The 25,732-nt window shown below is 35.6% G+C and overlaps 2 non-coding genes across 2 annotated transcripts; one reads left to right on the top strand and one right to left on the bottom strand.

The window, feature by feature from the left end:
• The first annotated feature begins 22,034 nt into the window (after positions 1 to 22,034).
• On the top strand, positions 22,035 to 22,107 carry TRNAF-GAA (transfer RNA phenylalanine (anticodon GAA)). The gene has a single exon. It is a non-coding gene; the product is annotated as a tRNA-Phe (tRNA).
• A 61-nt stretch (positions 22,108 to 22,168) lies between these two features.
• Positions 22,169 to 22,241, bottom strand: TRNAA-AGC (transfer RNA alanine (anticodon AGC)). The gene has a single exon. It is a non-coding gene; the product is annotated as a tRNA-Ala (tRNA).
• Between the last annotated feature and the right edge of the window lie 3,491 nt (positions 22,242 to 25,732).

A 25,732-nucleotide genomic window follows, 5' to 3' on the forward strand; every position in this document is an offset into this window, starting at 1 on the left:
TAGAGAAATGTATTAAGGTATTAGGGTTTACCCCATCCCATTTGGCAAAAGTATCAAAATATTAGGATTTAAATTATTATTCGTTTCGACTAAATTTATTGGTCGCGATGATTAATAATCGGTTAATTTAATTAATCAAATCCTATAAATTAAAATAATATTTATTTTGCTAAATGGTTTTAACCAAATCTATTGGTTACGATGATTAGCATACCTTTTAAAACTCGTTATTATTTGTAATCGAATCTATCGATTATGAGGGATAACGATAAAATCAATAATTAATTATTAAAACACATCAATTTGCTAACGGTGATAATCGAATCAATCGATTAGAATAATTAGCAATGCTTTTATTAATCTGTTAATTATGGTGATCAAACCTATTGATCATCGCGATTAATAGTACAAATTAAAATCAGGGTTGTACGCCCAAAACCTCAAAACACTTCTCAAACCTTTCAAAACCACAACATTAGACCATGGATTTTCATCCTTATCAATTAAACAATTCAAAAACGCTTTTCAAAGCACAAACAATTCCGAACACCTTCAATTCTAATCCTAAGGCGTACAACCCTTCCCCGAACTACGTTGACTCTGATCCTCCATAAGGAGGTACGTAGGCACTTGGCAACAAGGCGAGTCCCCTTCCTCAAAATCTCATTTTTTTCCCCTATTCACTTCCTTAGCTATTAAACCTCTATAATTTTGCTATAAACCTTTACCTTAGATTCAAAGCCAATAGGAAAGGGTTGAGGGTGCCTAACACCTTCCCTCGACCTGAATATAGTATCTTACCCTGATCTCTATACTGCGTAGGGTTTCCTATTCGCCCTTCAGAATAGGTGGCGACTCTAAATTTAATTTTTAGGGCAGGTTGCTACAGCTGGCGACTCTGCTGGGGATAACTTAAATGGTGAATATTATGCTCCTATAGGTTATAGGTTTTGGCAGGGTTTAGGTTTGACAACCTTTTAGGGTTTGGCTAATTCGCTTTTTTTAAGGGTTTGCAATTTTTTTTTTGGTTTTTGTCTAAAAATATTTAATTGTTTATAATATGTTTATATTTAATTGTTTATGTTAATATATTTATATTTAATTGCCTAATTGTTATATTTTTATATACACTGCTGACATTATGTAATGTTAAAACCCTAAGTGTGGGAGTTAACTTTGAGATCAATAGGGGAGTATGAATCGCCTACGAGTCTCGTTGATAACTCCACTCGGAGTGGGTTGAGTATTCGGAAATGTCCAAAACGAGGCTTGACTTTGTTGAGGGCAGGACTGGATACTTGGCTTATCTCTCCGAGAACCTACCCCAAAAATTCGAACCTCATGGATAAAATGAGTTGTTCTAAAATCCGAAGAGACAAAAAGTCTCGGAGGTTACGAACGACCCCATGAGACCTTCTAGAACCCCCTATAAAAGGTTGGCTCCCAAGAGCCGCTACGTCGGTCCTATGAACCTGGATTTCTTGAAATAGTATGATATGATTTGCATTTTTACCTTATATGATGTGTTTTTTGTTTTGTTTGTTTGTTGCTATATCTTTGTGTTTGCATGCATCATTCCTCATTTGCATTCTTGCATCATGTCTTATCCAAAAATAAAATAAAAAAAGAGATTTTTATTACATTTAATCCATAGATGTGGATAAAGACATCAATACAAACAAAGCATATCATGCATGGCATACACATCATTTTCATGGCATTAAGAGAAGATTTCTCTTCTATCTCCAGAGCAAGGGACCATCGGGAAGGATAACCTAACATCCCGACCGTCTTATCAAACAAGATTTTAGCAAAAGAAATCGATGGAGCAGCTAGAACAGAATCAAACCGCCCTTCGTGAGGACGTGGATCAACTAAAGGTTAGTATGGAAGAGGTTAAAGGAGGTATGGCTCAGATGCTAGAATTCATGAAGGCCCTCATGGACAACAAAGAAAAGGCAAAAGAGGTTCAGTCTAGGGATACCCTGGTTCAAGATGAGATCCCCAATGACGAAAACCCGCTGCTAGGATTTGTTTCAGGCTTTGGCCCGGCTAAGGACAGACCTCAGGCCCGCTCTGTTAGGAGAGCTATCCAATTCCAAGAGGAAGGAGAAGCCTCCCAAGAAGGATTTGTCCCCACTCTACAAACGAAAGGGACAACCCGCACAGTTCGCATTCCTGCTGACAATGTCCCTAAGGACGAAGATTACCTGGACCTACAATACGGAGTACAAGAGGTGGACGATACAAACCAAGCACCTCAGACGGAACAGTCTAATCCCGACTCTAGGGAAGACTCCAAGGATAGTGAACAAATCAAAGCACTGGAAGAGAGACTAAAAGTGGTAGAAGGATACGATGCCTTCGATGTGGATGCCTTCGAAATGAGTTTGGTCTCAAACTTGACTATCCCTCGCAAATTCAAGATTCCCGATTTCGAGAAATACAAAGGACACACATGTCCGAGGAATCACTTGCGCATGTATGTGCGGAAAATGGCTGCCTACGCCCACGATCAAAAGCTAATGATACATTTCTTTCAAGAAAGCTTAAGCGGAGCGTCTATTGACTGGTACATGCAATTAGAGAAGTCTTTTGTCCGAAGCTGGAATGAACTGGCTAACACATTCTTGAAGCAGTACAAGAACAACTTGGACATGGCACCCAATCGGATGCAATTACAAAACATGACGCAGAAGAAGGATGAATCATTCAAGGAGTATGCTCAAAGGTGGAGGGAAATGGCTTCTCGAGTCCAACCTCCCCTAATGGAAAAAGAACTGGTGGACATATTTATGAGCACCTTGCAAGGACCATACTACGACAAGATGGTCGGAAGCATATCTTCAGGGTTCTCGGACTTGGTAGTCATTGGTGAGAGGATTGAAGATGGAATAAAAAATGGGAAGATACAAGGGGCACCCTCAGGTTCCTATCACACAAAGAAGTCATATGACGGAAAAAAGGAACCCAACACCGTTGGAGCAATCCTGGTTAATCAGACACCAACACTACAACAGAAGGATCAGCAAAAACAACAGGGTGGCCAACGCCCCTGGAGGTCCAAGCCAAAACGATCGTTTACCCCGTTGCACATGCCGATGTCTCAAGCTCTGCAACATCTGCTCAGTCAGAACTTGATAACTCTGCTGCCTCCATACTCAGCTCCAGCTAACCCCGCTCCCGGGTACAAGCATCATGCTAGATGCGCTTATCATTCAGACAGTCCTGGTCATGATACAGAGGATTGTGGGCCGTTGAAACACAAGATACAAGATTTGATTGAAGAAGGGCTCATTGAGTTCGAAGATCCTAGCAAGTCTAAAAGCCATAGGTGGCTAGAAGGAAGATTTCTCAGATCATTAGTTTTGTTTTCATTCGCAATTTCTTTCCGTTTGTTTAAACATTAGTCTTATGACATATGCTATGTACTTTACAACAATCATTAATGCATTGCTTACGTTTGTCTTGATTCATTCCTAGTGTTCTCACTATATTTAAAATTGTGTTTTTACTCGGTTTTCTTCTTTGTGATATTCAACTCTCGATTAAAGTCGTACACCTTTAGAGGGAGAATGACGAAAACGATACCATAATTTCATACACTATGCTTTCGAACAGACCGTGTTGACGATGTACAGGCATTTGTTCAATCCCTAAAATAATGGAGATATAAGGATGTTAATCCCTCGTCAACCCCTTTGAGCCCAAAGAAGTAGGAGTTTTCCTTCATACAAAATAAAATCCTTAATATATAACCTGGGGTAGGGTAGCTGCTCAGTTAACTTAATTATTCCAAACTGTTCCTTTGAACATAACCACCGATGGTTCTCCGTCATGATTAAACCTGGCAGTCAATATCCGCAAAGAAAAAAAGAGAAAGCAATGCAAAAGCCTGCTGAGTCAAAACCTATTAAGGAGACTTAGGCAACATTGGGGCATCCCGCTGACTGCAGTTTTAAAACGAACAGTTCAGGCAAAAGTTAGGGACAACAAAGTCAAAAAGAGGTCATTACATACCCTCACAAAAGAAGAGAAAGGAGGATGACTGCCTTTGCAGATAAACCTTTGGTTTTTGAACCATCATAAATGCCAATGTCACAATTCCAAAATTCTTTTGGAGACTAAACGCATAGCTAACTGAGCATAGGACTGGAGAACATCACGAAGATGGGGATTGGGTACAAATAAACTTTGAGCCTCTGTCTTCTGTTTCTTTTAACCGTGAACCAGGCCACGTTACAACCCTTAAAAGTCCTAACTGAAGCATGGTTAGCTCGAAAGCACATTGTTACCAAAGGTATCCCGACTCCTTAAGGTCTACTATAACTTTTGAGTTGATATCACTTTCTTACACAAAAAAAAACTTCGTTTTATTCTCAAAAATGTTTTTAAACTTTCAAGACAAACATGTGCATTCGCATCTTATGAATTTCATTACAAAGTACACTTGTCTATGTAGTTTCAGATGTTTAAACATCAGGGAGAAGTTGCATGGGGCATAGCTAATGACTAAAAATCCTACTGACTGACGAAGTAGCTTTAAGAACTCGTCAAAAGAAGAAACATCCCTTACTCATGACTGGGATGGCTAATGTGTACACATGGCATAACTCTTCATTATCCCATTTACATGGGGCAATCTAATCAAGATCCATTGGAATCTCTCAAGGACACTGAATAGCCCATGGGGTAAGTCCATCACCTGGGGGCACGTTGCAAAGGTCACTCAGTATCAGATGGTGTCAATGCCAGTCTCACATCCTTTCCAGGAACCTTTATAGGATACTTCTCAATCTGCCCATATAGTCTTCTTTAAGACATGTTCAAATACTTCTCACCCTTTTTAGGAGCCTTTTTTCAGACAGTCTTTTAAAGACCCACCTTCTTATCCTTTCTATTTTCAAACCCTTTCAAACAGTCTTCTCTAAGACATATTCCTTTCCAAGAACCTTTTCTAGGTAGTCTTCTGTAAGACATCTCTTAATTTTTTTCAGTTAGTCTTTTAAGACATATTCAAACTTCTCTTATGCTATCAAGAACCTTGTCAAACTTTGTTTAAAGTACAGAGTCTTCTCTAAGACAGTTCACCATCCTTTTTAGGGTGATCTTCTTCAAGATATCTTTTCTTAAGTTTTGTTTAAAACGCCACAAAAAAAAACAGTCTCTATCCTCTATAGGAATATTTTGACCCTCTGCACAAACACATCCCTTTGAGCTTTGTTTAAAGCGCGATCTTATTTAAGACAATCTCCCATTTCTTTCCAAGGACCTTTTCAGGTAGTCGTATAGAAGGCATCATCTCATCCTAAGTACTCAGCAAATCATTGTCCGTCAGGATGCAACCTAAAACGCGTGACTCATTCTGAAAAGCATCTGCTTCACATTCAAATCAACACTTAGCATCAAGGAGACCTCAAAATTGGTCTAATCAAAGACGATCATTCCTGATAAAGACTCTTGAATGGGGAAACCACATCCAGAGGGTTTTCCTAAAACAGGGGCATACAACCAAGGATCCTATTGACTAGGGTCATATCTTTTAAAAAATCAAACACTGGGGCAATGCATATCAGGCAAGACATGGTGAAACTCGAGTTCCCTCTAAAGGTCCCTCCTTCATATTAAGGGGCACGTCTCTCAAAATTTCTGATAATCGGGGAGTCACACTAGTATCATACAAGGAGTATTGATTGCACAATTGATCTTCCCACGCCGGTACTATTTACGTCCCGAAGTGTGGGATAAGCATACATGCATAATTCTCATTTATTTTGAGAATCTCATTACATGACACATGCATCATGACATTGCATAAAACTAACGCTGCCTTTTCAGGTCATTTCATAATCGAAAAGGATGTTATCATCCAATTACAGTGCAAATACGGTCGTATCAACGATTCAATCTTAACAGATACAATTCCAATACCTCATTCCAAGTCTTTCTTCAAAGATAATCCAGAAGCAATCAAAGAATTTTTTTACCTCTCCAGGTAGTCTTGTCCAAGACGATTATCCTAATCTTTCCAAGCAGTCTTGTTTAAGACATATCCTAACATTTCTAGGTAGTTTTGTTTAAAATATTTCATAGCCTTTATAGGAACCTTTCTAGGCAGTTTTGTTTAAAACATTCCACGACCTTTATAGGAACCTTTCTAGGTAGTTTTGTTTAAAATGCTTCGCATCCTTTATAGGAACCTTTTTAGGTGGTTTTGTTTAAAACATTTTATGTCCTTTATAGAAACCTTTCTAGGTAGTTTTGTTTAAAACGTATCGCGCCCTCTATAGGAACCTTTCTAGGTGGTTTTGTTTAAAACGTATCATGCCCTTTATAGGAACCTTTCTAGGTAGTTTTGTTTAAAACATCTTATGTCCTTTATAGGAACCTTTCCAGGTAGTTTTGTTTAAAACGTTTTATGTCCTTTATAGGAACCTTTCTAGGTAGTTTTGTTTAAAACGTATCACGCCCTTTATAGGAACCTTTATAGGTAGTTTTGTTTAAAACATATCGTTCCCTTTATAGGAATCTTTCTAGATAGTTTTGTTTAAAACATATCGTTCCCTTTATAGGAATCTTTCTAGATAGTTTTGTTTAAAACGTATCACTCCCCTTTATAGGAACCTCTCTTGGTAAGTCCTGTTTAAGGTATCCCGTATCCTATCTAAGAGCCTTTCCAGGTGAGTCTTGTGTAAGACGTATTACACCATTTCCAAAAACAACTTTTCTAGGTTAGTCTTGTTTAGGACATATCATACCTTTCTAGGTAATCTTCTTCAAACATATATCCAATCCCTCCTTATCCTCTCCAGGAGCCTCTATAGGTCAGTCTTGTTTGAGACATATCCAAGTTAACCTTATAGTCTTATTTAAGGCGTGTCGTATCATTCCCAAGAACCTTTCTAGGTTAGTCTTGTTTAAGACGTACCATAACCTTTCTAGGTGAGTCTTATTTAAGACATATCATGCCTTTCTAGGTAGCCTTCTTAAAATGTTTCTCCAATCTTTTCTAAGACACACTTAGTTCTTTAAAAAAAAAAACCTCCTCAGTTAGTCTTCTCCAAGACATCCTTCCTAAGCATTGTTCAAAGCCTAAGCTTCTTCGCATCAACCTTCGATATACCCTATTCAGGAACCTCTTCAGGTAGTCTTATGTAAGACATTACTTCCTCTCTCCTCAGATACAATCAAATGATCCAGGTCTAAAAAGCACATGCTTTAGACAAATGCCCCGCCAGGCAAACAGGTGGCATCTATAAATCCATCTCCCACAGAACTCCTTCCCTACGCAAGCAAATTTCAGGGCATTTCAGTGTCCAATCATCTTCCACCTCTTCAGGTTCAAGAAGATTGAACAGGGGCAGCTGTCATACCCCAAAATTTGCCTTCCATATTCCATTTACAATAATTCAAAGTTCAAGATTCAATCCCAAAGCCTTGCTCAAATAATCCCAAGATCCACAGTCAACTGATTCAAACCTGAAGGTCAACTACAATCAAAGCATGATTCAAGCCTCTGATCATTGATCAAACATGAAGTGAATTAAAGTTTATCCATCATTTGATCAAAGATTGATCATGATTCCATTAATAGAAACTCAGAGATGAACAAATACAAAAAGGTTCAAATTAGGGTTTCTTTAGGAGAAAGTCAACGCAACTTTGACTGACCATAACTTTCACATGGAGTATCAAAAATTTCCCAACCAAAGCCTATCTTGAAGGAAATTTGATTCTCTACGACTTTGTCTCTCACAAGCCAAGGTTAGAAATGCTTCATTCAAGAGATATGGCGCAATACATTATAGGTCCTCCTAAAAGTCAATGAAGTATACCTTTTGGGTCAAAGCTCATAACTTGAGCATGGAAACTTCAATCGAGATGAAACCAAAGACATCATTTAGAGGACCCTCTAAGCTTTCTAAAATGATCAAGATTGCCTCCATAGGGTTAGAATTGAGAAAGATATGCATGATGGAAGTTGAGCAATTTTCAAGAGAAGCATAAAACCCTAATTGACCAAAACGTGGTTTTTGGACTAATGGGCTTAGAATTCTAATTTCAAATATGACCATGGCCCATAAAAGGACTCTTGAACCTTTTATTTTTATGTTTATTACATTTATTTTTGTTTAATTGAATTTTTATTCATTTTAACATTTATAAATTATATAAATATGAAATAAATGGTTTTAAATCAAGGATTGATTTTTCAGTCAAATTTCAATCATCCAAATATCCAATAAATGGTGCAAATCTCGTGGGGAGAGAAAGAAAATAGATGGGGTACAAAAATAGAAAGTTTTGAAGCAAATTCTCAAATCAAATTTTCTAATCAAACCATTTGATTCTTTCCCCATATTATTAGACCTAAATCACCTCATATATATAGGGAAGAGATGCAGCCACGAGGGGGGTTGGTTTTTGCAGCAAAGGATTAGGGTTCCAAAGAGAAAACATGAAGAGAAACTACCAAATTCGCATGGCCCTCTCCAAGCATTCTCAACACAAACCAAGTGCCCATTCACGTCCCTGAGACCACAAGGAGCGAAACGCAAGCATCAGGCAAGAAGAGACACGTTCAGAACGTCCTCAAGGCAATCTCGCCGGAGGTAAGACTCTTTGATTTCAATTTCATTGATCCACGCCTTTCTAACCGATCTTTTGTATATAGTTACGCTCAGGGACAGGTTTAGGATCGTTTTGACGTATCACATGTAAAGTTCTGGACCGGAAACACTATATGCCATTGTTAGGGCAAAAACTTGGAGGAGCTTCGAACCAAGGGATACAGGCGTTTTCAGAGCCATATGATTGCACCATTGAAATCAGAATGGATGAATTAGTGGGTCTGGGTTGTTTCTTTGTTGTTTTTGGCTGCTTGTGCAGGTGTGTCGGCTTGTTGATCATCGGAGAAGACGAAGTCTCGACGGGGAAGAAAGAGATTCCGGCGGCCTGGGTTTGCAGATCCACGCGTGGCAGGTGTCAATTGGTCCATTCAAAACTTGAAGAGGAGAGGCTGCGCGCGCAAAGACCTCATTGGTGGGTCAACGAAGAAAGCTCTCTCTCTCTTCTCTATTGGTTCGCACAGATGGATGGGGGGCCCACGTCTGATGTTTTGTTTGAGTCAACCATTCACCAGGTTCATTATTATTTATTGATTTCAGTTTACCTCATTAACGACTAATCAATTGCAGCATGGTGGTGGGATTCTCTCTTGGTAAACTAATGGTGCTGGGTTCGATCCTGGCAAAGGACATATTTTTTTGTTGAATTTACCCACTTGCGGATCCCATACGCATTGCCAGAAGGGACCATGGTACACCCTCTAATCTGGGCCATACAATCCTCACCGATCCAGATCCAAGGCACCAAAGGCTGGAGGTTCACCATGGGCATCAATAAGCACGCACACAGGATTACTGCCAGGTTTCTTTATAGATTTTTTTATTTTATTCTAATTATTTAGATTAAGTTAATTGTATTTAGTTTAGTTAATTTTATTTTAGTTAAGATTAAGGTATAAAATTAGTATTAGGCTAATGATTGAGGTAGGATTATAATATTTCCTGATCATCCGACTATCCCGATTAATTAATTTAATTTTAATTATAAATCACAAAAACCTTAGAGAAATGTATTAAGGTATTAGGGTTTACCCCATCCCATTTGGCAAAAGTATCAAAATATTAGGATTTAAATTATTATTCGTTTCGACTAAATTTATTGGTCGCGATGATTAATAATCGGTTAATTTAATTAATCAAATCCTATAAATTAAAATAATATTTATTTTGCTAAATGGTTTTAACCAAATCTATTGGTTACGATGATTAGCATACCTTTTAAAACTCGTTATTATTTGTAATCGAATCTATCGATTATGAGGGATAACGATAAAATCAATAATTAATTATTAAAACACATCAATTTGCTAACGGTGATAATCGAATCAATCGATTAGAATAATTAGCAATGCTTTTATTAATCTGTTAATTATGGTGATCAAACCTATTGATCATCGCGATTAATAGTACAAATTAAAATCAGGGTTGTACGCCCAAAACCTCAAAACACTTCTCAAACCTTTCAAAACCACAACATTAGACCATGGATTTTCATCCTTATCAATTAAACAATTCAAAAACGCTTTTCAAAGCACAAACAATTCCGAACACCTTCAATTCTAATCCTAAGGCGTACAACCCTTCCCCGAACTACGTTGACTCTGATCCTCCATAAGGAGGTACGTAGGCACTTGGCAATAAGGCGAGTCCCCTTCCTCAAAATCTCATTTTTTCCCCTATTCACTTCCTTAGCTATTAAACCTCTATAATTTTGCTATAAACCTTTACCTTAGATTCAAAGCCAATAGGAAAGGGTTGAGGGTGCCTAACACCTTCCCTCGACCTGAATATAGTATCTTACCCTGATCTCTATACTGCGTAGGGTTTCCTATTCGCCCTTCAGAATAGGTGGCGACTCTAAATTTAATTTTTAGGGCAGGTTGCTACAGCTGGTTCCCCGAAATCTAAGAAGTATAGTTAAATCCCATGACTTCATATATAACATTTGTTGATGCAATACATGCTTTATGTATGACTGCGTGTTATGGATGGAGCCATTAGAAGTATGAGATGTTTCAGAATGAAACTGAATCTACCTTCAACAAGGGGTTTTGTAAATATACCAGTCCATTGATGGTTTGTATCAATGAATTTTAAGAAAAGAATCCCCTTCTAAGTATAGTCCCTAATAAAATGATGCTTGATTTCTCTATAATCTTTTGAGCGTTCAGAATATCCTAACATGAAACATTTTTGTGCCTAAGAATCAAACTTGTTCAGATGTTCTTTGGTGTTCAGAATATACCAAGTACATCCAAATGGACGGAAATAAGAAATGTTGGGCTTTCTGTTCTTCCATAATTCATATGGAGTCTTTTTCAGAATATGTCTTATAGAGATTCTATTTTGAATGTAGCACGCTGTGTTAACTGCCTCTGCCTAGAAGTGTTTAGCAATGTTAGTCTCATTGATCACGTTTCTGGTCATTTCTTGCAATATTCTATTCTTTCGTTCTACAACTCTGTTTTGTTGGGGAGTTCTAGGACAGGAGAAATCATCAGAAATGTCATTTTCATTAAAAACTTTTCAAAACTTTTATTCTTAAACTCACCACCATGATCACTTATGACCTTTACAATGAAGTGCATCTTAAACAAAATGCATCTGTATTGGTTAATCACCAATTTCAATTCCAACTAGATTGGTTATGTTAGGAATTTAATTTCCAATGGTATGTAACAATCAAGGGTCAAAAAGGGAGAGAACGTGGAAGCTTGTTTTGCGGGTAATACATCTTTAACTAAGATAAATCATAAGGTTAACCTTAAAGACAAATATAAAGACAACAATAAAAGAATCTACAAGGTAAATCATATGGTCAATCTTAAAGACAACTAATGGTAAGTCAAGCACAATGCTTAAACGAATAAATATGCAAACCCAAGAGATGTGGTTTGATGAACTTGACCATTTATAGAAAAAGACAAACAATGAGCATTTAGCTAAAGCCTCAAGTGATCTCAAGAAATATGAACACATAAGATAACTCTTGGACCATGCAATCTTTCAAAGTAGCTTTTCCATCCTTGAGTATTCAACTCTTGACTTAAATCAAAGTTGTTGGCAGCCAAGTTCTTGAAATCCACAATTTGTTCACAAAGTACCGTTAGGTCTTGAGCAGGAGTGATACAATGAACCTTAAGATCTCTCATAGTAATATGATGTTCATCAAGGGTTGGTTCAGTTTTCGAGCTGGGATGAGCATTGGATGAAGATGCGTGGGTTGTGAAGGATGAAGGAAAAACAGTTGTGGATGTAGAAACAGTTGTAGATGATGACCCCGAGCGATTCAGACTTTGTTCATGCTCTTGAGAGAACTTAGCAGCTTCTTGTGGTAGATGATCCATGAATGAGTAGTTGAGGAGAAGTCGAAGATGATGACTTTGTTGAGAAGAAAGAAGAACTCGGTGAATTGTTGAGAGAGTTGGGGTTTAGGGTTTCTAAAAAGTGTGTGAGTGTACATAGAGTATTTGAAAAGGTGAGAAATCAAGAGATAGTACAATCATTAGGGGAAATTAATGAAGATCATAATTTTGATTTTAACCAATTCCAAGAAAATAAAACACACTACTCGAGTGTCATTAGTTATGATTAATAATAAGTATAACTAAGGTTACACATATTAATCATGCTAAGAGACACGTTTGATGTACTCAGATTATGGAAAATCAAACGATTCCCATCTGGTCAGAGATGTTTCTGACCAAAAACATCTTCTGATAATTGGGGTTGTGATAAAGATAAACTGACAACAGTGTATGAATTTTAAAAATAAAAGAATAACTTCTGTCATACCTTTTCACTTACCTCTTTCCTTCTTCAGAATGTGTGTTGATCCGTTTCAGAAGCATTCTAATGATCTGACTTTTGATACTTGTGTCGCATCCTGATTGTGCTAGCTTTTGAATGTATATGGCTTCTGATCTTCATCTTCTTTGAAATTCCAGAGGGAATTTCGCTTCTCCCATCATACTTATCAAACTCAGCTTTTTCTTTTTCTATGAGCTTGTTTCTGACCACCCAACTGGTTCCAACTAAAAGGATACCTTTAGGTTTCTGAACAAGATCACTATTTTATATATTTTTCTATTTTTATTTATCCTTTTCTTTTTGCTCTGTGAGATCAAAAGGATCAAAACAGATTAAACTACAAGATTCTTCCACATCACGTGTTTATGTGTTTTAAATTCTGTAGCTTTTTGAGCTTCTACAGTATCCTTAATAACGAACACTTATTCTCCTTGGTTTCAGAGCCAATAATCATACCTTCTTGATTACCTCTGAAACCAACAAGGTCTCCAGGCCTAAGTTCCCAATGTTGGAACATACGGCTTTCTCTTGTCGTATGTTTCAAGTAACCATTCCTCTTGAATATCAGAGTCTGACTCATTTCCCGTTGTCAGAACATTCTCTGAAAAGACTCCATTTGTGCTTACTCCAGCCACAAGAGCTACTTTTCCCTATTCTTCATCAGAATCTCTTTCTTCTTTTGAGTCAGAGTCATCCCATGTTGCCATGAGGCCTTTCTTTGCTTTGAACTTCTTCTTAGTCTTGTCTTCTTTTCTGAGCTTTGGACAATCATTCATGTAATGTCCAGGTTCATTGCACTCATAACATATAACTTCTTGGTCATAAGTTCTTCTTTGACCAGATGATCTGCTTCTATCTTTTGATCTTCTTGATGCTTGAAATTTGCTCTTTCTATGTTTCCATAGTTGAGTCAATCTTTTGGTCTTCAGAGACACCTCGTATTCGCTTGAGTCTTCTTCTCCTGAATCTTCTTTTGTTTGACACGCCTTTGTCTTCTCAGATTTTGACCGTAGAGCCACAAACTTTCCTCTCTTCTGAGGTTCATCTCCTTGAAGCTCAATCTCATGAATTCTCAAAGAACTTATAAGTTCTTCAAGACTAGTATTGTTCAGATCCTTTGATAGTTTCAAAGTAGATACCATTGGTCTCCATTTTACAGGCAGACTTCTGATAATCTTCTTAACATGATATGAAGTAGAGTAACCTTTGTCTAGACCCTTAAGTCTTGCAACAAGAATCTGAAATCTTGAAAACATCGTTTCCGCATATTCATCTTCTTCCATCTTGAAGGCTTCATATCTATGGATTAGGGCCAGAGCCTTTTTCTCCTTAACTTGAGAGTTGCCTTCACGAGTCATCTTGAGAGAATCAAATATGGAGTTTTCCATCTCTTTATCAATGATCTTATCATATTCAACATAGGAAATAACAAATAACAAGATTGACCTGGCTTTGAAGTGATTCTTGTAAGCCTTCTTCAGGTCATCATTCATTGCACTTCTTGCAATCTTGACACCATTTTCATCTACTGGATAACTGTAGCCATCAGCTACCAGATCCCAGAGATCAAACTCAAATTCCATGAAGTATGTTTCTATTCTATCCTTCCAATAGTCAAAGTTTTCTCCATCGAACATAGGAGGTTTTGAACTATAATGATATTTATTCTTATTATCAATAGCACAATTGTTGGTAGAAGTTCATGTGGTTTCAACCATTGTTTTTCACACAGCCTAGATCGACACTTAACATTGTTAAGTGCTTAATAAAAATTCAATCTCTTTATCACTCTTCAAAACCAGAGCTCTGAGGCCAACTGAAGGTGTGAAAAACACTAGAAAGGGGGGTTGAATAGGGTTTTTAAAACACAAAGCTTTTTATAAAAATATCCCCCTTTCTTGAAACTACATGTTCTTTACTATGGATAATAACAAAAAGATGCAAGAAGGAAAGAACTCAGTATTTTTATACTAGTTCACTTGAGAACTCTCAAGCTAATCCAGTCCACCCTTCCGAGGTGATTTTGCCTCCCTCAAGTGAGGAATTAATCCACTATAACCGAACCGATTACAAACGCACGGGCCAACAGCTGATGACTAACGTTTGCACAGACAACCCCTGTGACTAACGACCTACACAGATAGCCTCTGTGACTAAAACCTGCACAGGTACCCCCTGTGACTATCATCCTCTAAGACTCTCTAATCCTAGACTTCTTGAGACAACTGACCTTCACTCAGTCTCTCAAGGAACGACCAATTAACCTTTAATCACAGGTTTGTTTACAATATAAGTGCTTCTACACAAGCAGGATGTAAACTCTCTCTTTTCAAATCTAAGATTAAAAGAAAAATGAAGCTATTAACAATCTATACAGAGTAAGTGTTTTCGTCGAAGTTCCTTAGCTTCTTCTTTGAATCTTCAAGCCCTTTTATAGCCAATAGAGAAATATAACCATTAGAGGGCAAATTCTGAATCTTGCAGAATTTTGGCGGCTTGCTTGTAGTGGGAGACAAGATAGTACGCAACGTCCGTCCTTTTCTTGTAGTGGAGTGAAACATTCATCTGTACCTTGTACTTCTGTACTACAGTATAACGTTAACTTTTTCTTCTTGAACTGCAAAGGCTCTCAGCATGAGTTGGAAGAAAAAGAATGAACATCGAATTCTTCAGAGCTTCAAGTCTTCAGAGTCTTCAGAACCACGTCTTCAGAGTCTTCAGCACTTGGTCTTCAGAATCCTTTTCTCTTTAGAAACTTGAGTCTTCTGAGCTTCAAGTCTTCTGAACCACGTCTTCAGAGTCTTTTAGAACTGGTTTCTTCATAACTGGTTTCTTCAGAACTTTTTTCAGAGTGATGACTTCAGATGCTTTTGCTTCGGAAGTTATTGCTACTATTCATCAGAACTTTGTAGCACGGAAACATAACCTCATGGCTTATGATATTTTGGCCACACCTTCTCATCAGAATCAAACCTGTTTGTTAATTACTCAACAATAACAAACGTTAGCATAACAATAACAAAATTTGTTCATACATATTGTTATCACCAAAACTCAGAGACGTATTGCAGAACCAAATCTTGTTCTAACAGACTCTCTGTTCAGATATCAAGACTTTTCTTCAGAAAATCTCTTGCTTTATATATATATATATATATATATATATATCTGAAAACATTGTTCTATTCTGAAAGACTCTGACACTATTGTATGTAATGTTATATGATTTCTCATTCACTCCTCAAATCAGTTATCTTACTTCAGATACATATTTGATCTAGGAAGCCTTGTGTCATACTTCAAAAAAATTGTTGCTATTATTTCTGAAAGACAAAGTTATGTTCCTACTGGCTCTGATGTTTTCATGCTATCATAACAAAATAGTTTATGAACTACTCATCAAATAAATCATCAGTAAAACAAAGATAAAAAGTTGATCTCTTCCAAGCATATTATTTCAGATCAGAAGTATATCATTTGAAGTTAAAATCAAGAAACTTTCTCAAGAAGAATTCAGTACAACGGTATGCTTGAATAAATTCACTATTACCAAGACGTTCGTACTATTCAGATGTTGTCTTTCACGCTATCATGATAAAGCTGCAAGCTGTCATACCCCAAATTTGCCCTACCTTTCATATAATTTGCAGTGTTATTTATTTTCGAATAAGTAAGATAGCGCAGTTGGCAAAGGAGCATTCGTAAGGAGGTATAATTGAGAGGTCATGAGTTCAAATCCCATTTCCCGTACTTTTGTATTTTATTTATTTCTCAGTTTCCTTTCATTTTTGCACTATTACTTAAAAATCACAACAATAAGTATTTTTTTATTATTTAATAATTATTTTCGTTTTCTATTTTAGGGATATTTTAAAATTAATTGTTTTATTCTTAAATCTTTGATTTTATGCACTAAATAGACAAAATCCCAAAAATAAATAAAATCTTTTTCAAAATCAATCTCTTTTATCATCAAATCAATCATAATCAAGGGCCCGTGGATACATTCCTAATATGCAATAACTTGGTCTCTAAGGCTATGTTTGGGAGTTTGGAGGGGAAGGGAGGGGAGGGCTTTGGAAAATAGGAAGAATTAGGTGAAAAGAATAAAAGGATTTTGGGTAGGAGGGTTTTTTAGGGTTTGATTTTATTCATAACACCAAAAACTCCATATAATGGGGGAACTCAAAAATTGTATTGAAGGAGGGTTTTGGAGGGCTTACATAAATTATCCAAATATGTTTTAGGTTGTTATACTATTTTGAAAATTAAAATTTTTGTAATGATAATGACTCTTTTATCATTCTAAATAAAATCATTTTTTCAAAAAATGTCAAATATTTTTCTATATTTTTTTAAAAATTCATTTTCGGAAGCCTTCCCCTCTCCTTCCCTCCAAACTCCCAAACATAGCCTAAGTTTCAATCAGATCCAATCCATCATTTACCCTAATCTCTCACTATAAATAGATCATATCGTTTACTACTTGATTCATCAACAATTCACATTTACACTACGAATCCACAATATTGCAATTTCTTACACACTTCATTCACAAACTCACTTTTGCAATTTCTTTTCAAAACTTTTTTTTTCAAAACTATTTGACCAATGATTTCCATATGAGATTTCGTCTTTTTTTTTTTAATTTTTATTTGTTCGTTGTTTAAACTAGATGATGAATCTCTGATGGTTTTCTTTAAAATCGACAATTTCCGACCTTTTATCTTTATATTTCACACTATTTTATCTGACTTTTTCCCACTAAATCTAACAAATTTCCACACTGCATAGACTCTCAATTTAAACGTACATATACAAACCAATTCACAAACTAACAACTTTGCCACGCTCTACACAACTTTTTTTCTTTCTTTTTGTTCTGTACACATTTACCATCATTAACCATTCAAAGACACAATTTTCGCGTTCCACTCAGAGATAATCTTATTTCTGAATCCTAGGATAAGTCAAGTCTCCTTCACCCCTTGGCTCCACGTTTTTAAAAATAAATCTTTACCGTGACTATAATTTTGTTATATAAATCAACATCCTTCACCTCCATTTTCGCTTTCATTGCCACTAAATAACGACAACTAACCAACCTGTGAAACTTCGCAAAATCTATAACATCTCCACAGAGTCCAAACAATCTCATAAATACATGAACAAAGGCAAAACGAATTCACAGCCTCCTGTACACGAAAAACAAAAAACAATAACAGTCATAATTATTTGAAACAACAATCACTAACACTCATCACTTGCAGATTTAAAATGAATCAACATAAGAAGAACAAAGCTGAATCGAAAGATTAAAACAAGAAAGAAGAAATTTGGCTTAGAACTTTTGTCGAACACGTGGTGAGCACGGTAACAAGCTTCTGAGCCAAACAATAGCAAAAACAGAGTTGAAATCATAAAGAAGAAGAAGTGAGATCGAAGCTCCCCCAGCCACAAATCCATCTCCGAAGTGTTCCACTCTCCGATTGTTGTGGTGTTTTAACATACAGAGGTTTATTGTCATATACAGATAATGGTAAGCATGGATTATATTTGTAACATTTTATCTATATATTTTTTGTATAGTTAGTATGGTAAGGAATAATACTCTCTCCGTTTTTTATTATAAGTCACTTTAGAAAAAAATTGTATTTAAATATAAGTCGCTTTAAAATTCCAATAAATAATTAATGATATTTTTCTTATTATATCTTTAAATATTTATTATTCTCTCTCATTTCAATTATGTAAATTTATCTTCCACATATCATTAACGAAGGACGATTTTGTAAAAACCTTCATAATTTATCATTTTCAAACAATAATTATTAATTTCCTTAATATGTGTGAAAAGTCTAAAACGACTTATAATAAAAAAACTGAGGTAGTAGTTACTGTAGAGAAAATTCATGTTTTTATGATATGATATGATACATCTTACATAGGATAAAAACATGTTGTGTTATTATAATCTAACGCTCACGTGATGCACCATAAAATTACCATTTATTTAATAGTTCTATTTCTAGTTTAACATAATATAGTGATATTTTTTGTGTACTATTTTAAAAAATTATTAGGTTAATTAAGTTTAATTAAATTAGTTTTATTAGGTTTTATTTATTTAGTTTTATTAATTAATCTAGGTTATTTATGGTTATTAAAAAATAAATAAAAGCATAATAAACGAGAATTAAACAAACACACATAGCAACCCTAATATTAGAGAACATTCCCCTTGAGTACAAGGGAGGTGAGGGGTGCCTAACGTTAGAATAATAATGCAAGTGTGGGTAAGTGTGGAAATAGACCCACATAGGGTAGGAATATCGTGACTTGAGCATTTATAAGTGGGAGAACCCATTCACCTACCACCTTAAGGTTTTAGGTGGATTGTCTCTCACAAAGATGCATGATCCTACACTATGTATCAATGCTCCTAGTAACTTCCCCAACACGTAACACCTTCCCCTCCCTTAATTGACTCCCGAACCCTTAGCTTGGTCACGACGACTACCTTATCTATACCTTTTAGGGTTTTCCCGTTATCTCCCCGTCCTTGGGACAAATAAATAATAGTGGCGACTTCATTGAAATTTTTTTGTCGGCCGCGACACAAGCTACATGCTAAGGAAGTAACTTGTTGTATTATCCAACATCTACACTTGAAATTATCCAATGGAAAGTAATAGTTGGCTCTCGAAAGGATTCTTCTATCCTGAACGTCTCTTTTTTTTAAGACTATGAAAGAAGATCAAGAATTCAGAAGAATTGTCGCTCATCGCCAATGCAAAAGATGCAATGTTACTGCTTAATGCGAATAAGCCACTCAAGCTCATATACTGAAGCAAAGCGAAAGCTGTTGCAAAATTATGAAAGTTAAAGCTGAACAAAAAAGAGGATAAATCGTGAAGAGAAAGAAAAGAAAGAAGAGAAAGAAGATTACTACAAGATGCTACCCAAACATTCATCAAATACATCTTTATAGAATCATGTAAAAGCAAGGAGTTGTAGCTCACATCTTGCTTAACACTTTTGTGTTATATTTGTACGTAAACCTTTGTGTAATCTTATTAATAGAAGCAATCATGTAAACACAACTTGTAAATCAATTTCTATTGATTGTTCCTTGAGTGACTAGTTTTAGTCTATATACTCAAGAAGTCTTTGACAATTTGTCATCATGGAGAAATCTTCTTTAGGGGACCAGTTAGGTCAGAATTCTAAAAGGAGTCATTGATAGTTATATCTCTTAGGGGACCATTTGGGTCATAATTCTTAAGAGATCACTAACAGATTGATCAATGCTTTGGTTGTTAGTCACCGGCAGTTGGCCCGTGCAATTGTAATAATTTAAATGATTAGTGAATTAAGTGCTTTTCTAATGCAAAATCACCTTGGCGGGTGGGCATGACTAACCTTTTTTAAGGAGAACCTGGATAACTGAATGTGTCATCTTTCTCTTTATTGCATTCGTTATTGTTTATCTTGCACGAATCATTTTTCTAAAGGGAAAAGTTTTGAAAACCCAATTCAACCCCCCCCCCCCATTTCTTGTGTTTTTCTCTACCTTTAGTATTGTTGGAAACTCTCAAGATCAAGTCTTGGGGGGGAGGAGTAGGTCCTTTAGTTTTGATCGAACCTCTATAATTCTTTTTGTCCTCCTCCTTCCCTTATATTTTACTTTATGCTATTTATTTTTACTGTTTAATATTTGAAAATGATTTTAAACCTCTAATTTAAGTTAATTTGCCCAAAAGTTTTCAAAACCATATTTTTCTAAACCACACAATTCACCCCCTCTTGCGTGTGAAGTGTAAAGTCCAACAAGTCGCATCAGAGTCTAACTCAAGTTTAAAGGACAAATTGTCTCATGAGGAAAATGACTTCCTACGCAAGTTATGTTTTAAACTCACCACCACCTTTTTGAAAATAACAACTTTTAGTTTGGGCAAATTAAATTCAAATATTTTATAGAAAAATAATAGTTGATGGTCCGGTCTACCCTACTCGTCAAATTAATGATAAAGTAGTAAGAAAACCCTTTTTCCTTTTGAAGACTAAGTTATTTAAACCGGTTCATCCGAATTAAATGTGTTATGTATCCGTTAATAATTGCGAGCAAATGTTTATGTTTTGAAGAATGTGACATCTTAGTTTTGTGATGAATATTTTAAATAAATTTTTACTCTAATTTTATTATTATTCGCCGGGGTAAATTAGGGTGTTACACCAAGTTTTCCAAAGAATCATTATGATAAGAGTCATGATCAGATTGTGAATTTGAGAGCTCCAATTTCTACCAACATGTTTGAATAAGCTTTTGGAACTAGTTCTATCAATGTTCATGACGAGCAATCGCTCCATAGTCCATCCAATGCCAGAAAAGTAAGGTGTGCCTGTATCTAAGAAATATTCATGTGTACGTGTATGTTTGCGATCGACACATCTAAGAAATAGCCTTGCAAAAAAATTTAGCACTCTAACGCTCTTGTCTATATGTGAATGAGCGTTAGGGGGGAGATACTTTTTACACCCCGGTAGCAATCCAACCTCAATGCCTTTTAAAATATCCAGAGTTTAAGTTTGTCATGAACCCCTTACTAATATAACTTCCCTGGTGAACATGTCAATATACTCAAGTAACGTCTCCTCTTACTTTGTGGAATGGTGCTAAGAAAGACCAATATATTCAGTTGGAGTTTGCGTGTTGTGAAGTGGGATGTGCGCTCATCGCACAGTTTTCTCCACAAATTTATGGACTTGTCAATTGTGATAACTCATTAACAACATATGGGTATTTCACCATGTCTTTCTTTTATTTGTGTTGGCACACTCTTGCAGGATTCTTTCATTGGATGTGTTTAATGTGGTGTAATTTGAGAAACTAGACGGGGGCCTTGAACAAAGTCATCACGACCCTTTTCATAAGCTTCCAACTTTGTGAACTTCTCCAAAAACTTAGGGATGTGGCATTAATAATTAATTTTATGAATGAGTTCTATCAACAGTGAGTAAGAAACTAGTCAATGGAGTTGTGCTCGTGCTTTCTTTGTGAACTAAGTCGTCATGGTCCCTTTTGTTTTAATATCTGTAAAATTGATTTATATTGAAATTAATTTTTATAATATTTAAAATATTTTATTTTTGTTTCTTCTGATAAAAAAAAATCTAAATATTTAAATTTTCATGAATTATAAAACAAAAAAGTGACATTTAAAATGATTAAGGTAAAGAAACAAAAATGAATAATTAAATAATCATTTTATCTTGTAGTTATAATTTGTTAAAAAAAAAAATATCATTATAATTAAAACATAAGGAAATTGCAAATACATCCATAATGTCTTATTTGTTAGTAGAGTTTACAAATAAATAAAGTTAACAAAAAAAAAATGCTGAGATTAAATTATTACCTAAATGCATATTGATTTGAAAATCAAAATAAGTAATAATATAAAAAATTGTTGAGTGAAAACAATGTCTGAATTTGAAAATGACATAAATTGAAAAATGAAGATACACATCTTCAGTTTTTACGTTGCAGCAGAGTTATTTAATTGTAATTAGCGTAAAACAAGCGACGAACAGAAAGCGGGGATAGCTCAGTTGGGAGAGCGTCAGACTGAAGATCTGAAGGTCGCGTGTTCGATCCACGCTCACCGCATTCTTTTTTGAAATAAGCATTTTTAACGAAACGAAACAAAGGAAAAACTGAAAATAATAAATGGAGATGCGGGGTATCGATCCCCGTACCTCTCGCATGCTAAGCGAGCGCTCTACCATCTGAGCTACATCCCCATGTTGTTTAATTGCTTGGAAAGTCAGTATCTGTTTGTTATATCCGTTAAGAAACTGTTGTGTTGTGGGCATAAATAAACATAATTTAATTGTTAAATAATAACTTTAAATCATATTTGTGAGTCTCACACATAAGTGAAGAGACCATGTTTTGTACAGGTGATTCTTTTTATATTAAATCATTCATTTTATGTACTCTAAATCGTAATAATAAAACCATAAATAATCTTGAATTAAAATAAATAAAGTATTATTATTTTGATATATTTTCTTTTACATGCTTAATAAACTCAGCCTCTTATTATTAAAATATATTAATCTAGATTGTTTTTTTTATGACCACAATAACAAGGTTGAGTTCAAAAAAAATTATTGTTATCGCATCCAATTGTTCTTGAATATTGTTCCGTTCGAGAATTAAAAATCGATGATCTATCTCCCCAAAGGAACCAAAAATGAAGAGTGTTGGATAGTTAGAAAATTGACGTAAATTTAAGATGTGAATGACTTTATCGATATAATAGAAATTATATGTCTTTAATTATTATTTTATATTATTTTAATTTATATTATTTGACTTTACCGATCCATAACACATATCAACATATATCGACTATAATATGCTTGAATTCTTCAAATATTACGAAAAATCAAATGTATTCACCTTCGACTATGTAGAACACTGTTTGACACTACTACACGCAGGCCACTCGTAAGAAACCATCGCAACCTCGATTGTTGCTAAGATGCAGTGCCCCAAACTTGCCTATTTCCATGCTTGGTAAGTACACCCGCTAGATGGATCTCCTTGATTTTGAGTCTAGATTTAAGAGTTTCTTTCTTCATTGTATGTAAGTGAACTTATTCTATATAAGTTAAAACCAACAGTGGAACACCAACTTCTTCTTAATTTCTAAGAGGGTCTCTATGTTGGATCATAAAAGTATCTATTGTGTACTTTAACCAAGACTGAAGCAACAACTTACTCCGATGGCTTACATTTAGAAACTAATCACCAATGGATATAAAATGTCACTTACATCTAAAATAAACTAAGTTGTAATGTCATTGTTAAAATACATGTTCACATCAGTTTTCCGTAGCAGGATATACATATTACAAAAGATAAATAAATGACAAAAAATCAATGCAAAGACCATTCACCAGTTTACTTATCTTATAGTCCCAAGTTGTTTTGAGGTTGTTGTGGCCCTTAACATGCACTTGTTCGCTCGAAAGGATGACCAGAGACCCTTGGAAAGATCCAATGTTTTTGGGATCCAGCTAGAGCCCATGTAAATGCTCAAGAACATTATGTATTTTAGGCTTTAATGGTCAATTAATACATGTTTGACATCCTAGTTGGTGCATTGAATAGAGATAACCACATGATGGTTGTGTGGGGGATACACAAACCACGCCTTCTCTCCAAAAGGTGATTTTAGGCTCCTAGTTCCTACCGACGACACTGAGAGCTTTTGTGGGTGTGATGTTTGTTGTAAACATTTATTGGGCATACCTTCTATAGAAGGAGCTAAATCATCTATCCACCCTTGTGATACCCCCAAGGATGGTGTTGATAGTTTTCTTGGAACTTTGCTCGAACATCCTTATGAGAAGATGGTGGAAGTAATCGAGAGTAAATAATATAAGTGGCCCAAGTTAGTTTTATTGAGGTCCCACGATAGGCACCAATTTTACTAACTAAAGTTACAAATGTGTAACAACACCTAGGGGATAAGGGCCGCCAAAGGATTTAAGATTGTTATGGCATTGAGAGTTAGGTCACGTGAGGCGAGAAGTTAATATATCAATGTATTTTCTCGGTATTATTTGTTGTCCATGAGTATCACCATACTATTGTATATATAGTTCTAGGGACCAGAAACTGACTTTTTTAAAATGTAGAAACCACTCTAAAAATGGGTGGTTGGTTCCCCGAAATCTAAGAAGTATAGTTAAATCCCATGACTTCATATATAACGTTTGTTGACCCAATACATGCTTTAAGTCTGACTGCGTGTTATGGATGGAGCCATTAGAAGTATGAGATGTTTCAGAATGAAACTGAATCTATCTTCAACAAGGGGTTTTGTAAATATATCAGTCCATTGATGGTTTGTATTAATGAATTTTAAGAAAAGAACCCCCTTCTAAGTATAGTCCCTAATAAAATGATGCTTGATTTCTCTATAATCTTTTGAGCGTTCAGAATATCCTAACATGAAACATTTTTGTGCCTAAGAATCAAGCTTGTTCAGATGTTCTTTGGTGTTCAGAATATACCAAGTACATCCAAATGGACGGAAATAAGAAATGTTGGGCTTTCTGTTCTTCCATAATTCATATGGAGTCTTTTCCAGAATATGTCTTATAGAGATTCTATTTTGAATGTAGCACGCTGTGTTAACTGCCTCTGCCTAGAATTGTTTAGCAATGTTAGTCTCATTGATCACGTTTCTGGTCATTTCTTGCAATATTTTATTCTTTCGTTCTACAACTCTGTTTTGTTGGGGAGTTCTAGGACAAGAGAAATCATCAGAAATGTCATTTTCATTAAAAACTTTTCAAAACTTTTATTCTTAAACTCACCATCATGATCACTTGTGACCTTTACAATGAAGTGCATCTTAAACGTAGTGCATCTGTATTGGATAATCACCAATTTCAATTCCAACTAGATTGGTTATGTTAGGAATTTAATTTCCAATTGTATGTACCAATCAAGGGCCAAAAAAGGAGAGAACGTGGAAGCTTGTTTTGCGGGTAATACATCTTTAACTAAGATAAATCATAAGGTTAACCTTAAAGACAAATATCAAGACAACAGTAAAAGAATCTACAAGGTAAATCATATGGTCAATCTTAAAGACAACTAATGGTAAGTCAAGCACAATGCTTAAACGAATAAATATGCAAACCCAAGAGATGTGGTTTGATGAACTTGACCATTTATAGAAAAAGACAAACAATGAGCATTTAGCTAAAGCCTCAAGTGATCTCAAGAAATATGAACACATAAGATAACTCTTGGACCATGCAATCTTTCAAAGTAGCTTTTCCATCCTTGAGTATTCAACTCTTGACTTAAATCAAAGTTGTTGGCAGCCAAGTTCTTGAAATCCATAATTTGTTCACAAAGTACCGTTAGGTCTTGAGCAGGAGTGATACAATGAACCTTAAGATCTCTCATAGTAATATGATGTTCATCAAGGGTTGGTTCAGTTTTCGAGCTGGGATGAGCATTGGATGAAGATGCGTGAGTTGTGAAGGATGAAGAAAAAACAGTTGTGGATGTAGAAACAGTTGTAGATGATGACCCCGGGCGATTCAGACTTTGTTCATGCTCTTGAGAGAACTTAGCAGCTTCTTGTGGTAGATGATCCATGAAAGAGTAGTTGAGGAGAAGTCGAAGATGATGACTTTGTTGAGAAGAAAGAAGAACTCGGTGAATTGTTGAGAGAGTTAGGGTTTAGGGTTTCTAAAAAGTT

This window comes from Vicia villosa, linkage group LG6 (assembly GCF_029867415.1).
Source record: "Vicia villosa cultivar HV-30 ecotype Madison, WI linkage group LG6, Vvil1.0, whole genome shotgun sequence".
Lineage (NCBI taxonomy): Eukaryota > Viridiplantae > Streptophyta > Magnoliopsida > Fabales > Fabaceae > Vicia > Vicia villosa.